The sequence below is a fragment of the Clarias gariepinus genome, chromosome 15 (assembly GCF_024256425.1).
Source record: "Clarias gariepinus isolate MV-2021 ecotype Netherlands chromosome 15, CGAR_prim_01v2, whole genome shotgun sequence".
Lineage (NCBI taxonomy): Eukaryota > Metazoa > Chordata > Actinopteri > Siluriformes > Clariidae > Clarias > Clarias gariepinus.
Window position 1 is genome coordinate 5,986,215 of NC_071114.1, and position 15,865 is coordinate 6,002,079.

The window sequence follows — 15,865 nt, forward strand, 5'->3', positions numbered from 1 at the left end:
CTGTTGGGACCACCTCACTGGCTTTAGGTCACGTTGGTGTACAGTCAGACCTAAAAAATAATTGGACACAATTTTATTCCTCTTTCTCAAAATGTAGTGAACAGTCAAATCCATAAGTACTGTATTTGGGCAAAGACAATTTTCTCCTTTTCTCTCGAAATATGATTAAAGTGGACCCTCGAGCACAGCCCTTAACACTATCTGCTCCAGGAGTGCCGTATCCTGGCTGACCCTAAACACTGATCCCAGCTTCCAAACTAAGATATGTGAAAAAAAAGAACCAAGAATTCTAAAAGGCCACGGCTAGAGGAGGCTTGTGGTTTGCCATAATAACACACATCCTGATGACAGCCCGTAGTAAGTGTAATAACAGGTTTTATTGTAACAAGCTGTTGCTAGAGTTAGAATGTTTTGTGTTGAATATAAAACACATATACAGGGGTTGGACAATGAAACTGAAACACTGGCCAATTTAGTGTTGGCGGTTTCATGGCTAAATTTGACCAGCCTGGTGGCCGATCTTCATTGATTGCACATTCCACCAGTAGGAGCAGAGTGTTAAGGTTTAATTAGCAAAGTAATAGCACAGTTTTGCTCGAAATATTGCAATGCATGCAACGAGTTTAAAGGAGGATAAATTGTTGGTGCGCGTCTCGCTGGCCCATCTGTGACCAAGAAAGCAAGTCTTTGTGATGTATCAAGAGCCACTGTATCCGGGGTAATGTCATCATATCACCAAGAAGGACGAACCACATCCAACAGGAGTAACTGTGGACGCAAGAAAAACGTATCCTCAACCCTCCTGTTTCCACCAAAACTGTTTGTCGGGAGCTCCACAGGGCCAGTGTACATGGCCAGGCTGCTATAGCCAATTGGCATTCTCATTGGCCCAATACTTGTGCCTCCATTCTGGAGAACCATGTGCACCCAGTGGTTCAAACATTGCATCCTGAAGGCGGTACCGGGTATCAAGATGATAATGCACCAATACACACAGCAGGACTGGTGACAAAGTGGTTTGATGAACATGAAAGTGAAGTTGAACATTTCCCATGGCCTGCACAGACACCAGATCTAAAAATTATTGAGCCATTTTGGGGTGTTTTGGAGGTGCGAGTCAGGAAACATTTTCCTCCATCAGCATCATATAGTGACCTGGCCACTATTCTGCAAGAAGAATAGCTGAAAATCCTTCTGGCCACTGTGCAGGACTTGTATCTGTCATTTCCAAGACGAATTGATGCTGTATTATTGTGGTCTAAAACCAGGCGTTTCAGTTTCATTGTCTAACCCCTGTATGGATATATATATATATATATATATATATATATATACACACACATACACAGAAACGGATCAATTCAGCTACAGTAAACATCGGCACACTCTGTATGCTGCTTGTCCAATCAGATTTATGGACCTGAACAAAGTATAGACTGTAAGAATCTCAAATATAGATTCCTATATGACCTTACTGACGATTGCCTGGGCTTTACTTGACAACCTGTTGTTGAAAAGGTCCGTTTTATTTTCTCTTGTTAAAACATGGAAAATGAAGCCAGTGTCCACATTGTACATTAGAGACTGGATACGAGTATTACAACATCTCAAACTGCACATATGAATGAGGTTCTTTAAATTAAAAATTTATTTGCCACGTACATAATAGAACAGAAGATTTTCACTACAATAAAAAATGATAACGTAATACAATAATACATTAAAACTAAAGATGTACAATATTGCAATATACAAATTTACAAAAGTTATCAAATAACATAAGAATTTAAATAGAATATATATAAATTATATAGGATTTACAAAATTAAATAAAAATGTTATTTGTGACCTACACAACCATACATAGTATGATATGCAATAAAATGTTTGTACGACTTTCCGAGACCTAAAATGAAAAAATTTCTCTACTAGTAAATTAATTACACTATAGAGTACAGTTAGATCAAAAGAAATTGCAGACTACAGAAAAAAAATAATAAACTCTGAGGTACAAAAGTATAAGAATGTAAAATATATAATTGTAAACTTTGAGGCATAATAATATAGAAGGGTAAAAATATGGTGTTTAGCAGCAGAATAAGTAAAACATTAAGTGTGAAAGAAAATGTTTGTGTGTGTCAGCAGAAGTGTGATTTTCCGTGTTCCCAAATGCAATTTAGTTCTCATTTTATGTGTAACTGAGTGTTATGCAACATAACAAAAAATGTTCAATGTAGCAGGTATTATGCTACATCATAACCCTGATGTGTAAGCGGGAATGTAGTGTGTGTGTGTGTGTGTGTGTGCCTTTATAGCTTAAACGTTGTAGTCACTAATACTGGGTGAGCCAAAAATGTCCCACACTCTGGCTGCAGAACGTATTTTAATAAACTATTAGTTTTATACAAATACATCATTTTTCGAAATAATCTCCCTGCTTTCCGATGCACTTTGTCCATCTGTCAACAAGCTTTTTTATTCCCTGATTAAAAAAATGTTTTGGGCTGAGTCGTGAGCCATTAATGCACTGCTGTCTTCACTTTTTCATCAGAAGTCCTTGTAATCCTTGTATTCAGGGGACCAAACAGGTGGAAGTCAGATGAAGCGAAATCAGGACTATAAGGGAAGATGCTTTAACACGTCAAAACAAAGTTTTTGCGGAGCATCGACATTGTGGACAGAATTCTGCGGACATGCATCGTCAAGTAAGATCATGAAACCCGTAGATAGCAGTCCTCTGTGTTTAATCCGAAGTTTAGGCTTCAGTTTTTTAATTAGCATCTCACTGTAATGACCACTGTTGATTGTTGAACCTTTTTCCTGATAATGTTCCAATAGTGACCCTTGAGAATCCCAGAAAACTGTAAGCATTTATTAATTTTCCAGCTGATGATTGTCTATTTAACTATAAACCCTCTTAGGTGGTAACAGGAACAAACCTTGAGATGAATCAGACTCAACAGGAAACCCATGCTCATTTGGATAAAATCAGCTAGCAGGGATTTATCTGCCGTTTATCTGTAGAGCATCAGGAGGCTGGAGGTTCAGTTTAACAGATGTGTTCAAGTTGCATAGAGACCACTTTTATTATTGGAGGCTCAGGAACAAAACTGTTTGTAGGAAATTCAGTCCTGAACTACTAATTATTATTTTTTTATTCGTACAGCAGGTCATTGTCAAAAGCAGCTTTACAGAATCAGTGGTAGGTTTCTCACCTGCCACGCCAAAAGCCTGTGTTCAATTCCCACCCACTGCCCAAACCCCAGCCACAGGATGCAGTGCCGGTCCCAAGCCCGGATACAACGTGAGGATTACGTCAGGAAGGGCATCTGGCGCAAAACCTGTGCCAAGTTGTGTGCAAGACTAACAACTACCGAACAGCTAAAGAACAGCCGTCTGCATCAGCCGCGACTGAGTACCAAGATCAAGAACATCTTCGTGGTAAAGTAAAACCATCTCCAGTCACCACACGCATCCCAAGCAGACCAGACAAGGCCTCCATGGAACAAGATCTCCAACCATAAGATGAGTCAAAGAGGTCTGGAGGCCAGAGGGAGTCTGGATCACTGGTAGCTCAGAAGCACCATGTGCAGTTTGACCGAGAGAAAGAGCGAGAACCGTCAGTGTCCTGGAGCTCCACTGGGTTTTTTTTTTTTTGAAGCAAAAGTTCTCAACATCAGTGCATGACGCTGCAAAATCTAGTGGAAAGCCTTCCTAATGTGAGTGGTGTTTTTTCATAAAAGCAGAGGAGGACTACATCTGGAATGGGGCGTTGATTAGGTGCATTTGGGTCTAACGGTCATGGTCAAACATTTGGGCAGGGGATTACCCAAATAAAACAACGAAAAGACATGATCCAGCGTGTGACCAGGACGCTCCTCCAGCACGACACCAGCCTGACACACGCGCGCGCGCTCTCGTTCCATGCGGTTAATCGTGAACTCATTTCCTGTGCGTCACTTCCTGTGCAACGCGCACGAATCCAGTTTAAGGCAGTCAAAGCCACACGGGTTGGACTCGCACGCGCTGTCACTTCCATACACGCCGTTTCCAGGACAATCACCGCTCGGTGTGTGTGTGTGGTGGGTTCTTCAGGAACAACACCGCGCTTCATCATGGCTTTAAGGTGATCTTCAGTCCAGGTGGTGCTGGGTAGGTGTTTGTCTGATTTACACACACACTGCGCGCGCTCGACCCCAGTGTCAAGTAAGAGATTGGGCTATAAAAGCTACACACATAATCGCTCTCTCTCTCTCTTTAAAGTGTTTTTAGCTTAGCTTAAGCTAGTCATTAGCATAGACACACTCACACGTGTATGTTGGTGTGTTTTGATTCAACTGGCTTTAGGAGTTATTAGCCGAACGGATGCTAACCAGCTCGGATCGCGAGCACTACATGCTTAGTTCGCGCGTGCGTGCGCGCGCGCGCACACACACACACACACCTCGGTGTGAGCTGTGTCTCTGATGAAGCTGTGTGTGTGTGTGTGTCCCACTGCCACGTGACTCCAACTTCCGCCTCGTTCATCGCATCTCATGTCTCTCAGTCCATTAAGACGTTTCTCTGTGGCGCGCCAAAGCCTGTTTATGAGGATTACCGTGACGTCATTTGGAGCTTGTGTGTGTGGTGGCTGTGGTCAGGCATGATGTGTGATGTTCTGTAGTGTTTATGTGGTGTTGTCATGTCGTGTTGGTGCTGTGGGGTTGTGCAGTGTTGTTGTTGTTGTGGTCAGGTATGATGTGTGGTGTTGCTCTGATGGTCAGTTATAATCTGAGGTGTTGTGATGATCAGGTATGATGTGTGATGATGTGTGGTGTTGTGTAGTGTTGCTGGGGTGTTGCGATGATCAGGTATGATGTGTGGTGTTGTGTAGTGTTGCTCTGGTGTTGTGATGATCAGGTATGATGTGTGGTGTTGCTCTGATGGTCAGTTATAATCTGAGGTGTTGTGATGATCAGGTATGATGTGTGATGATGTGTGGTGTTGTGTAGTGTTGCTGGGGTGTTGTGATGATCAGGTGTGATGTGTGGTGTTGCTCTGGTGTTGTGATGATCAGGTATGATGTGTGGTGTTGCTCTGATGGTCAGTTATAATCTGAGGTGTTGTGATGATCAGGTATGATGTGTGTTGTTGTGCCATGTTGCTCTGGTGTGTTGTGGGTGATGTTGGGTTTGAGCTGTATGTGGTGTGGTGTTGGTATAATGTATGGTGTTGTGTTATGTAGTGTTGAGCTGTGGGGTTGTGTAGTTCTGGAGTGGTCAGGTATAATGTGTGGTGTTGTAATGTGCTGGGTTGTGTGTTGTGTAGTGCAGGTGTTGAGCTGTTACCTTCTGGTACCTACACCACCCACTGGGCCAAAAGCTTACTGCTTCAGTGATGCAACACGAGCCCAAAACCATCCACGAATATGACGTACCTTGACACATTCTAAACCAGTCCCATATTAGAGGGCAGGACAGCATCCTGTAGGGAAGGGTAGGGGGTTGGCGCAGATTGGTTGTAGAGTTTGTTTAAAACTGTGATACACTCTGGGATTTTTCTAATATTGTGATACCGATAGAATCGCAGTACGTACAAGTAAAAATGACCTTGAGTTATCGTCATGATATCGTATCGGGTGATTCCCATTCCCAATACGTCACATTTCTGGCGTCATCCATCTTTTAGTTTTTATTTAGACACGTGCATACACACACTACCTTGAGGATGAGAGCCATGGTACTCTTAAGTGTTGTGTAAAATAACTGAGTTGCCAGATCACACTGACAAACTCGTCCATGGGAAGTGCTGAAAAACGGTGTGCAAATGCAGAAGGGTAACCAGATCTGCTGATTCTAATAAAAGCAGAAAGAAATCCATAAAGCATAACCTTTGAGTGCGAGTGAGGGAGAGAAATACATGAACTTGAATGTGAAAGGAATGAAACTTGCGAGTCAGAGACGAAACTGTTTCTCTCAAGTCGTTTTGACCTTGATGTGTTTTCGGAACGGCGATCACCAGGGAACTCCTGACACAATGTTATCACGATACCTTGGTGTCAGTTTGCTGGTATGAAGATGTATGATTTATTTAACAATGTTTAACTATTTGCATCCCTTAAGTTGATTTTTATCTCTTATGTATGTCCTTCACTACAAATTTAATCCATTGCGGAGGCGAGTTCTTAAAGCGGAAAATGGCATAGCGCAACACATTCTCCAATAGGAAATGATGTAAATGCAGATAATTCGTTCCAGCCAACCAAAAATATCACCAATATAACGCTAATCATATTTTTGCATATCAAAAGCATTTAAAAAAACATAAACAAAGTACAATATGCAATAAATAGACATTAAACCACTTAACCTTAATTTATGATTCCGCTTGGCACCGGCTGCTTTAAAAACCAAACTGAAAGTGGCTGCGGTAGTTCTTCCTGCCATCCTTGATGTTAATCTCGAGACCCATGGTGCTATGTCTTCACCAAATATTGCACAAAATGCACAAAAAAACCACCACGAAAAATATATTTAAACTGGCTTCACTTGATTTTTCCACTGACCCAAACAAGTTTTTAACGGCTACTGGAAATATATGCTACCATCTCAGTTGCCTGTATGCCAAAGATGCTTTGAATGCCAAGGCAAATTTCTTGCAAAATTTTAGGTTTGAGGTGAAAATCCGCAAGGCGGGGACGTTTGTATGCCGATCGGTACGACTGTATGTGAGAAGGTGTTTCAAATAAATGAGTATACATTTTCAGCTCTTCAGAATGACCAGATAGGGAAAAAATAATAATCTGAGCCATATCTACTAACATAGATATTAGTGGTGATGAACACAAACCTAAGCGAGTGAACTAGAACATCATGTATTGTAGAAATGTCAAACGGACCCAGTACACAACCGATGAGGTTAAAGTTCAACCACTTTTTCAAGTTTTTTTTTCCCCCTGGTGTCTTGTTCGCCAACAGACAGAGACAGAGCCATCTGAGTGCGCTCTCTCTCTCTCTCTCTCTCTCTCTCTCTCTCACACACACACACTATTTCATAATACAATAAAAGTCATTTATTAACTGTTAAGTCTATTAATGTTTGAAATCATATGTCTAGATTAGGCTACTAAGATGAACATGGATACAAGATGTCTGTGTTTTCCTGCCAGATCCCGCTCCCTCACGCAGCGCTACTCCTGCCAAGCTTACTCAATGCCATATTATGAGATTTTTGCTTATTTAAAAAATTAATAGTTAAAGGTCAGGTGGTCATGTGTGACCACAACTGGTTTAATCGAATACAGGTTTCTGAATGAACTTGATTAAATAGCAAAACTAAACGTGACATTTGAGTTATCTGGTTTTTTTAGACCAATGAGCACGGATTAAGAATTGGTGTTATCTGAAAGATCTGTCCTTTTAAAGCAAATTTCATCTGTTAGTCATTTTTTAAACACCACTCAGAAATCTAATCTTTAGGACTTGCTGTTCACACTGTTGTTTGAATGTAATCAAATCGGATTTGGCTTGGTTCAGACTGCAGCCCGAATCCGACACTTTATTGACCTATCTGCCAGTGGTTGCTGTGGTAACGATGCCGGATGCTTGCATGCAGCAGGAGATTTCCTCATACATCACCCTGTTTTTGTACACTCCATCTAGCTTTTCCTGTACTGATGCTACCCCAAAAAGTGCTATCAGACATTGCACTTCATCCTCTGTCCAGGTGCAGTTGACTAGGCCTCACCGGTTTCAATAAACCAGTCCAGGAGCATGATGAAATAAAAATGGCCGTCCTCTAAAGTGGTCTAGATGGTTTGAAGTTTATGTAATCACCACGGCAAAACTGCAAAAATCGGTGAATCGTGATAAACCATACTTGCAGTTACCACTCCTTACAGTTACTGCAGACTCCACATAGGTAGCGTGGGGGTTTCAGACTTACGGACAAATCCGACTTACGAACGTGGTCCCGGAACGGAACTCTGTATATCTCTACCTAGGGGTGGGCGATATAACCAAATTCTTAGATCACGGTAGAAGCAATTTTCTACCTCGATAATGATATATACCACAATATAGCAATTTGTATCTGAAAAAGCATAAATAAAAATTCACACACAAAGAAACTGTTTTACATAATGTAATTTTATTTAAACTGTGAATTGCTGAGGTTTGCCGCATTTTTTTTTTTACTTTGGCCATATTTGTTTGGATGTTTGGATTTCAGATGATAGAAAAGGTTTGACGTGTTTCCACCACTTGTTAAAACAGTGCACTTGCATACCTTGCAAATTCGTTCGTCTCATTCGTATCACTTTTCTTATACCCAAACAATTCCACAACACAGACGATGCACCTTTTTTCTTTACAATCTCCTCGTTGTTGGTTTTGTCACATGTAAGCAAACTCACTGCAGCTGCACCGTCTTCTTCCATTGTCAAAGTGTATGTGAAGCCAAACACAGTGGGATGAAACCGTGGCACCTGATTGAACCAAATATCTGCGCGGCCCAGTGGACAGCACAGCGCGACTATCGGAATAGCGCTGAGATGATCTGGTTTATTTGCACAGCCCGGTGGATTGCGCAGCGCGGACTAAGTTGAGCAGCGCTGCTCGAATCACAAACCCACTGTTTTTTATTTAAAAACAATTTATTCAAAATGTCAGGACTGTTTAATATTGTTTCTGCCTTGCCATGCCTGGTTTGTACATGCGCATCCCAGCGGAATAAAATGTATTTTGATGGTCGGCGGGGTCTATTTCTACCAGCGTCGCGCAGGTTTGTGATTCGAGGAGCGCTGTTCAAGTTGGTCCGCGCTGCGCGATCCACCGGGTCTGGATATTTGGTCTGCCCACGCCGGCTCAATCGTGGCAGATTCGTCCCACTTTAGATGTGCTTCCCATAGATGTGAATGTGTAATGCGTGGTTACGTAACGTGCACCGTCACATGATCTCAACCGCGATTAAGACGATAGACCAAAATCTCTATCGGTTGACAAATTTCTACCGGTTAACCATGTCTATCGGTATATCGCCCACCCCTATCTCTACCTATCGAGCGTGACATGTGTTTTCGTTCTTTGTGTTCTAATTGCCTGGAAAATGCACTTCCTCGAAGGGGAGTTCAGGTGAAGTTCATTTAATGCTACAGACACTGAAACAAAGCGTGTTTGGGAAAAGCAGCAAAACATGAAGAAAAGAAAATCAAGCTGCCGGAATGGAGAAACTTAATTGTGATTCGTGTTTAAATTTGCGTAACAGGATGCAGCAGTTTAGTAATTGGGCTCTTTACGTTTTTTATTTTTTTTTAAAATAAAAATTATATCAGATTAAAATATGATTGATTATAGTAATAAAGTGAGCCTCTATTAGTAAAGCCTTTATTAGATGGACATCTGTAATCATTTGCCTTCTCTACTACGCACATAGAACTACGCATCAATTCTCGTCCTTTCCTCCGATCCTTATAGTCAGATTTACGCCGAACTTTCTGCATTCTTCTCTCAGACTCCTGGTAACACAAGCGACTTGAAGGAGCCGTGCGAGAGGAGCGTGCTTTGAGCTGCTGCCGAGGTTACTTTTCACAGACAGGGTCTAAGATTTTTTTTTGTGCATGTGTGTGCCTGCCAATGTTGATACTCCGAACCGGGATGTGAAATATCCTGACATGGTGCAAGTCTCTCGAACCACATCGGGAGTGTTTGTCTTGAGCAAACAAGAAAAAGCGGTGTCTCTTTAGGAACCTGTACGCGGTTTACCTTCATCGCGTCCAGGGGCCGCGCATTAAAGTGGTACGGATTAAAAATAGGGACGAACGTGAAATGTGGGACTAAAGTGAGAAACAGAAACCTTAAATTAAATCTGAGTACCTTCAGGAGCGAAAGGGCGAACGTTTATTAGGGTTGGGGCGATTTTGAAATTATCATATTGATAGTGTGATCAATTATGTCTTGAGATCTGTGGGTGATTTGATGTTTGATTTATTTTATATCTAATGAGGGGGAAACGAGTTCCGTATCGAGTTTATAAATTTAATGAATTAATTAAATACATTTTTCCCTCTCATATGAGAAGATCCTCTTCATCTGTTTATCTTCTCCACCCGGCTCTGCTGTAATCTTAAGGGGCGTGGCTTAAGAGTAGCTCATTTACAAACGGCACATTTGCAGGAGAAGTGAAATAAGACTTGCACTTCTTTTTTTTTTGTAATAAATTACCTCACAGGGGTGGGGTGTTTTAGCTGAGGGGTTAACACACACACACGCACACACTTTTTGGGCCAACGCTGAGACCTGTAAGAACTTATTAAAGAAAAAATACCGTTTAAAAAAAATATATAAATTTTTAAGTATATTTAAAAACTGGTTTATCAAATGCGTTTGTTAGGAACAAAAAGTGCTTTAGGAATAATTTAGTGCAAATGAATCATTTAATGTTTTTAAATAAAACTAAAATGCTTAAAAAATTTATTTAATTAAAAAGTGAACCAAATTTATTGGTTACGTAGAATCAAAGGGCTCGAGCGTAACAAATCACTAGACTAATGAAAGATTTAGAGTTTTATAATATATAATAGTAGTAATTTAAAATAAGTTTTCCCTGGTGTAGTAGTGAATCAAAATAACAAGCTTTACCCCGATTCCTCATTTCAAGCACCTCGCTCCCTGTGAACATTACCTTTTATGGAGTTTTGTGGGTGTCGCCATATGCTACAGAGGTGCTTCTGAAACTCGCGCACAAACATTTACACAACTTTTTCTAAAAGACTGATTAACATTGAGTTGTCTGAAGATGTAAGACGCACCCTGAACATAACCTCGCACACACTCCAGTTTTTTTTTTTTTTTTTTTTTTTTTGAAGTTCTGCTTTCTCTCACACAACACCTCTGTAAACAGTCTCTTTGTTCTCATTGTAGTGAGCGCAAAAACAAAAAAAAAAGAATATTAAGCTGTGTTGGGTTTGAAGGCATCAGCTGTGTGTGTGTGTGTTTTTGTTTTGTTTTCTTTGTCTCAGGCTCTTTCTTGGCTCTGACGCTGCAAGTCATCCGAGATCATGTGCTCCGAGTGTTTTTTTTTTTTTCTGTTACTTATTGCTTCTTTCCAAAGAGATGTTACTTTGTATCGACTCGCTCTCTCTCTGTAGCTGAACTTTTGATTCGTTCAGGTTCACAAGGCCACTGTTAAACCTATCACACTTGCCTTTGATGTGTATTACAAGTGCTAATCCTGTGTGAACTACAGATTGTTTACACACCTGATCTCCGAGTACCGGTGATGCTTTTTCAATGCTAATTCCGGTTGCTCAGCAAATACAGTTTGTCTCTACTTACGAACAAGTTCTGTTCCAGGATTGCGCGTGCAGACGGATGTTGACTTTTTTTAGACTGCAAACTAAGTTTGTGAGGGAATTCCCGGAAGCAATTCTGTCAGCTGTTTTCCACTGTATTGGACTGTGAACTGGGTTTTGTTGAGGATTTTCCGATATTATGATTATTCACCATCAAGACAGCTTTACAGGACAGACTTTTTTTATCATCGTTCTCCAAGACTGATTCATCGACACCGGTGAGGCTGACTCGCACAATTAGGCATTTTATACATATAGTTATTATAGGAAATATTGTAAATAATTGTAAATATTGGTATCTGGTGCACTGCAGTGGCTATTTTTTGTACAATACACGTGAGAGCTACTTCTGCGATTTGTTCGCATCTACAAAATGTTCATAGAACCGTGGTCATTTCGTATCTGTAGAAACTCGTAACTCGAAATGTTTGTAAGTCGGGGACTACCGTTCGGATGTTAATTTCGTGAATACGTCTCGTCCAGGCGGTCTTCGTCGTCATCATAGGGTAAAAAACCATAATGCCGACTGTCATTTCTACATTAATAATAATAATAATAATAATAATAAGACGTGCAGGTTGGATTTGTTGGTCCTGTCGAGCATGAAACGTCTCTGTGCTTAAACAAAAGACCTACTCTGATTAGCAGAGGAAGCGATAAAGAAAGCTCATTTAGCTTCAAGCGGCCCTTGCAACAAAACCCTCGCTTCTCCGAAAGCTTCCATGAATTATTACCTCCCGTCATTAGGTCATTGCTTATTATTAACAATCGTGGTGCCGCTGTCTGCAGCCAGAGGCCGGGTGGGGTGTCTATATAATATAAGTCTTTTTTTTTTTTTTTTTTACTGGAAGGTCGACGAGACTAATACTTTCTGCTTACGACGCACGATGTGCAGCCTGGGATCAAACACCCTCCACAGCCTAGAGCATTCCTTCTGCTAAATGTAGTTTCCTGAGCTGATCGAGGTGTATTGTATTGCCTTTTTTGTGTGTGTGTGTCTGGAAACTTTGTTGCTGCAATGTTTAAATGCACGGAGGAGAGGAAGACGCCTTATAGATATGTGAAGCATTTTGAAACTACATTTGTGCAAGAGTTCTCGTACTGAGCGTGGCTCAACTTCCTGAACGAACCAGAATATCGCTGGTCGGTCCTAAAATCTAACCTGCTTTGCTTTTAAGGATTATGTGGTTCCCTGCAAAAAAATAGGCCTGTTATTATGATGAAAAGGCCCAAAATTCTTCTTAGGATTAAGTCTAGTTGGTCACACAGAGTCTTATTTAATCTCGCAGCCTTTGAGTTCATGAGTTGAATGCTCTGTTTTGTCGCTGTTCTCTTTTGACACAAATGAATATGGACAGAAATAAAGTTTTGGTCACTACCCGGGGAAAAATTTTAAATTTTAAGTAAAATAAATACGTCTAAAATCTTCTGAAACGGCGTACAAAGGAACAGAACGGCTATTTTCGTTACACGGTGAGACTTTTGCTTTGGTTCAAGGACTGAAAACAAGCTTCGGTTCAAGGACTGACGTGAAGGACGTCATTACGGAGAATTGAGTTTCAGGTGGACGGGACGAGCGCAAATCGACACCATTTACAAGACATGGGCGCTGTGGGAGAAAATGGTTTCATGCTTTATCAGGAAAACATGCCGGCGCACTTAGAGCTTTATTCGGATGGGATACACATCACAGGAATACATTTAGTATACAAGATACATTACATTTGCAAACACGTTTGAGGCACCCAAGGATATTTAGTACTCAGTCACATTGCTACTGTGTCTGTGTAACCTGTTTCAGGTTTAAGAAGACAGTGTGTTCTGAGACTTTGTGTGTTTTTTTTTTTTGTTTGTTTTTTTTTTTAATGAAGGATGTTTAGTTGCATAAAAGGAAAACACGAGAGTTTTCAGGTACTGAAAAAAGTTTTTTTTTATTGAAATATATATTTTAAAATTATTTAAGAGCAATTTTTTTATTGTACAATATAGAACTAAACAAAACAGTCTTTCAGCGTTCCTATAAAGCAGTTTTCCCGGAAATGTTTTGGCTCCAGGCCACGAACGTCTCCGTCCTCATCGTGATTCGAGCTTGTGATCTCCTGACGTTATTTTGTTCATCCAGCGTTTCCCAAATGTTCACCAGTTACACAAGCAAATGTCTTCTAAACGATGTCCAGTTCATCACTATCCACTTCAACCAGCACTTTCTGCTAAAAATATCAATCTGTAAACTTCGTCACAGCTTTTTATTAATTTAATTTTCTTTTTTTCTTTAATGTCATTAGAGCTTGTGATTTGTTGGTTCCCACTAATCCTTTTTTTTTGTGTGTATGTCCCTTTGTGGTTTTCAGGGTCCAGGTCTGCATCGTGAGAGAGAGCGTGAGTGCAAGCTCTTCCACAGCCTTGGGCCCTGGTGCCCCGGGTTTTAAGGTAAAACCAGCTCACATTCTGTGTAGAGTAAATTCAAATTGAAATTTTATTTGTCACATACACATACATACACAGTATATGATATGTTGTATGCAGAAAATTTATTATTTTTTTTTTACAACCACTCTTGACTTACAAAAGGAAAAGAAAAATTGAGTATTTTAAATAAATAATTTGAACTAAGATAATAAGAATAAAAACATTTTACAGATTAGAAAATGTATTAAAAAATACTTGGCTGTAAAACTTACATTATGTTCAAGTAATCAAAATTTTAAATGAATTGAGATGGATTTAAGTTGAAATGTCAAGCCATGTCACAGCATAGCGGCATAATCACTGTGCAAAAGTTTTAAGTTAAAATTTTTTTTTTTACAATATATTAATTTAAATGATGTAGATTAAATTTGAGAAATGGGGGGGGGGGGGGAATGTTATCTTGCATTTATGCAACACATTCAGCAGCGACATCATTTCCCCTCTCGTCCGTTCCAACCACTCAGCACTCAGCTTCACCAGTATAATAATCACCGGGCCTGATCATCTGCACCAGTTTCTCACTGGTTTATGCCCTAAAGTTAGATTTTTTTTGTGGTGAAATGATTCATAGGTCACTTTGTGATTAAACAAACAAAAAAAACAACTTTCATCTGAAACTGCTCAGGTACAGGGACCGGATTCAAAATTTATGAGGGACAAAAAGTCTTTCGATTGGACATAACTCTTTGAAAGCAAATATGTAACGTATAACAGTAATGATTAAACTTTTAGCCTGATGAACCTGACGAGTTGTTTAGATATTTTCAGGGGGACGTTATGGTCACACCAGCGTTTGTTCTGTTCATAATTTTTATATATAATTTCCTAATTAGTACTATATATTTCTTCAATAGTCTATTTTTGGTGAATAATTTTTAATAGACTAATAAATCTTAGTCCTGAAGATTTATTTATTTATTTATTTTTTCATTTTGTGTTTTGTGTAAAAATGTCTTCCCAGAGTTTTTTATGGTAAGGAAAACAAAAGTAATAAAAATAAAATAATTAAAAGTTTAGTCCTTCTTTGGATTGACCCAACATGTGGTTCTAGTTCTTACAGATAATCTTCGTCATTAGATGTTTACCTGATTTACACCTTTATTACCCATGTGACGTATTACTTAACTGACTGATTCCTTAGCACATTTGTATGAGCCGTGGCAGTAATCGTTGTGGCCAGTCACATGTTCAATCCAAATGGTTAGGGGAAATACCAGTACTTTTACTTCACTACACTTCTACATGGTGTTGCATTGCCTAACCACAGGGGTGTGTAGTTTATGAAGCGGGAATGTTTGGCCCTTTGCTGACGGTTACTTGCCTTTCCTTCGAGCTGGTGACAAAAACTAAACGAGTCATTAGGATCACGGTCTGTTTGTATCTGCGGAAATTCGTAACTCGGATGTTTGTAAGTCGGGGACTAGCTGTTTTTAAGAGAGAAACACTGGTCATTGTTTTAGAAAAATCTGACACAAAAGTTTGGAAACATGTCGTCTGGTCCAGAGTGTAAATTTGGATTCAGATTGGCCTCGTATCAGTCATTTTACAGACGGACATGTCTCTCATCAAACGCTCATCTTCCTAAATAACTCAGGTTAAAGGTTTACTGACAGTCCTTCGTGTACTGGAGTGGAATTTCAAGCAAGCTTAATGGATACAAAAATAGAGTAAAAAAGTGACAAAGGTAAATTATATTCAGCTCCACCCATTTGACTGTTATAAGTTTTAATAGTTCACTAAAATCTAACCTAATACAACTTTTAATTATAATGTTTTTTGTAGTTCAATTCAATTCAATTCAATTTTATTTGTATAGCGCTTTTAGCAATTTTTATTGCCGCAAAGCAGCTTTACATAGTCAAAAGAATTATTTAGGTTTGTATGAAATGTGAATTTGTATGAATCAAAATGGTCAGTTTGTCCCTGGTGAGCAAGCCGAGGGCGACAGTGGCAAGGAAAAACTCCCTGAGATGGTAAGAGGAAGAAACCTTGAGAGGAACCAGACTCAACAGGGAACCCATCCTCATTTGGGTGAAACAAAAAGCAGTAAATGATCTGCATTTATAC

At 39.8% G+C, this 15,865-nt stretch overlaps 1 protein-coding gene across 1 annotated transcript in view; it reads left to right on the top strand.

The window, feature by feature from the left end:
- The first annotated feature begins 3,991 nt into the window (after nucleotides 1-3,991).
- The window catches only part of atp13a3 (ATPase 13A3), a 43,744-nt gene continuing 31,870 nt past the window's right edge, over nucleotides 3,992-15,865 (top strand). Inside the window, exons 1-2 of the mRNA XM_053513634.1 lie at nucleotides 3,992-4,152; nucleotides 13,681-13,759. The gene's annotated coding sequence lies outside the window, so the exon portion shown is untranslated. The remainder of the gene's footprint in view (nucleotides 4,153-13,680; nucleotides 13,760-15,865) is intronic.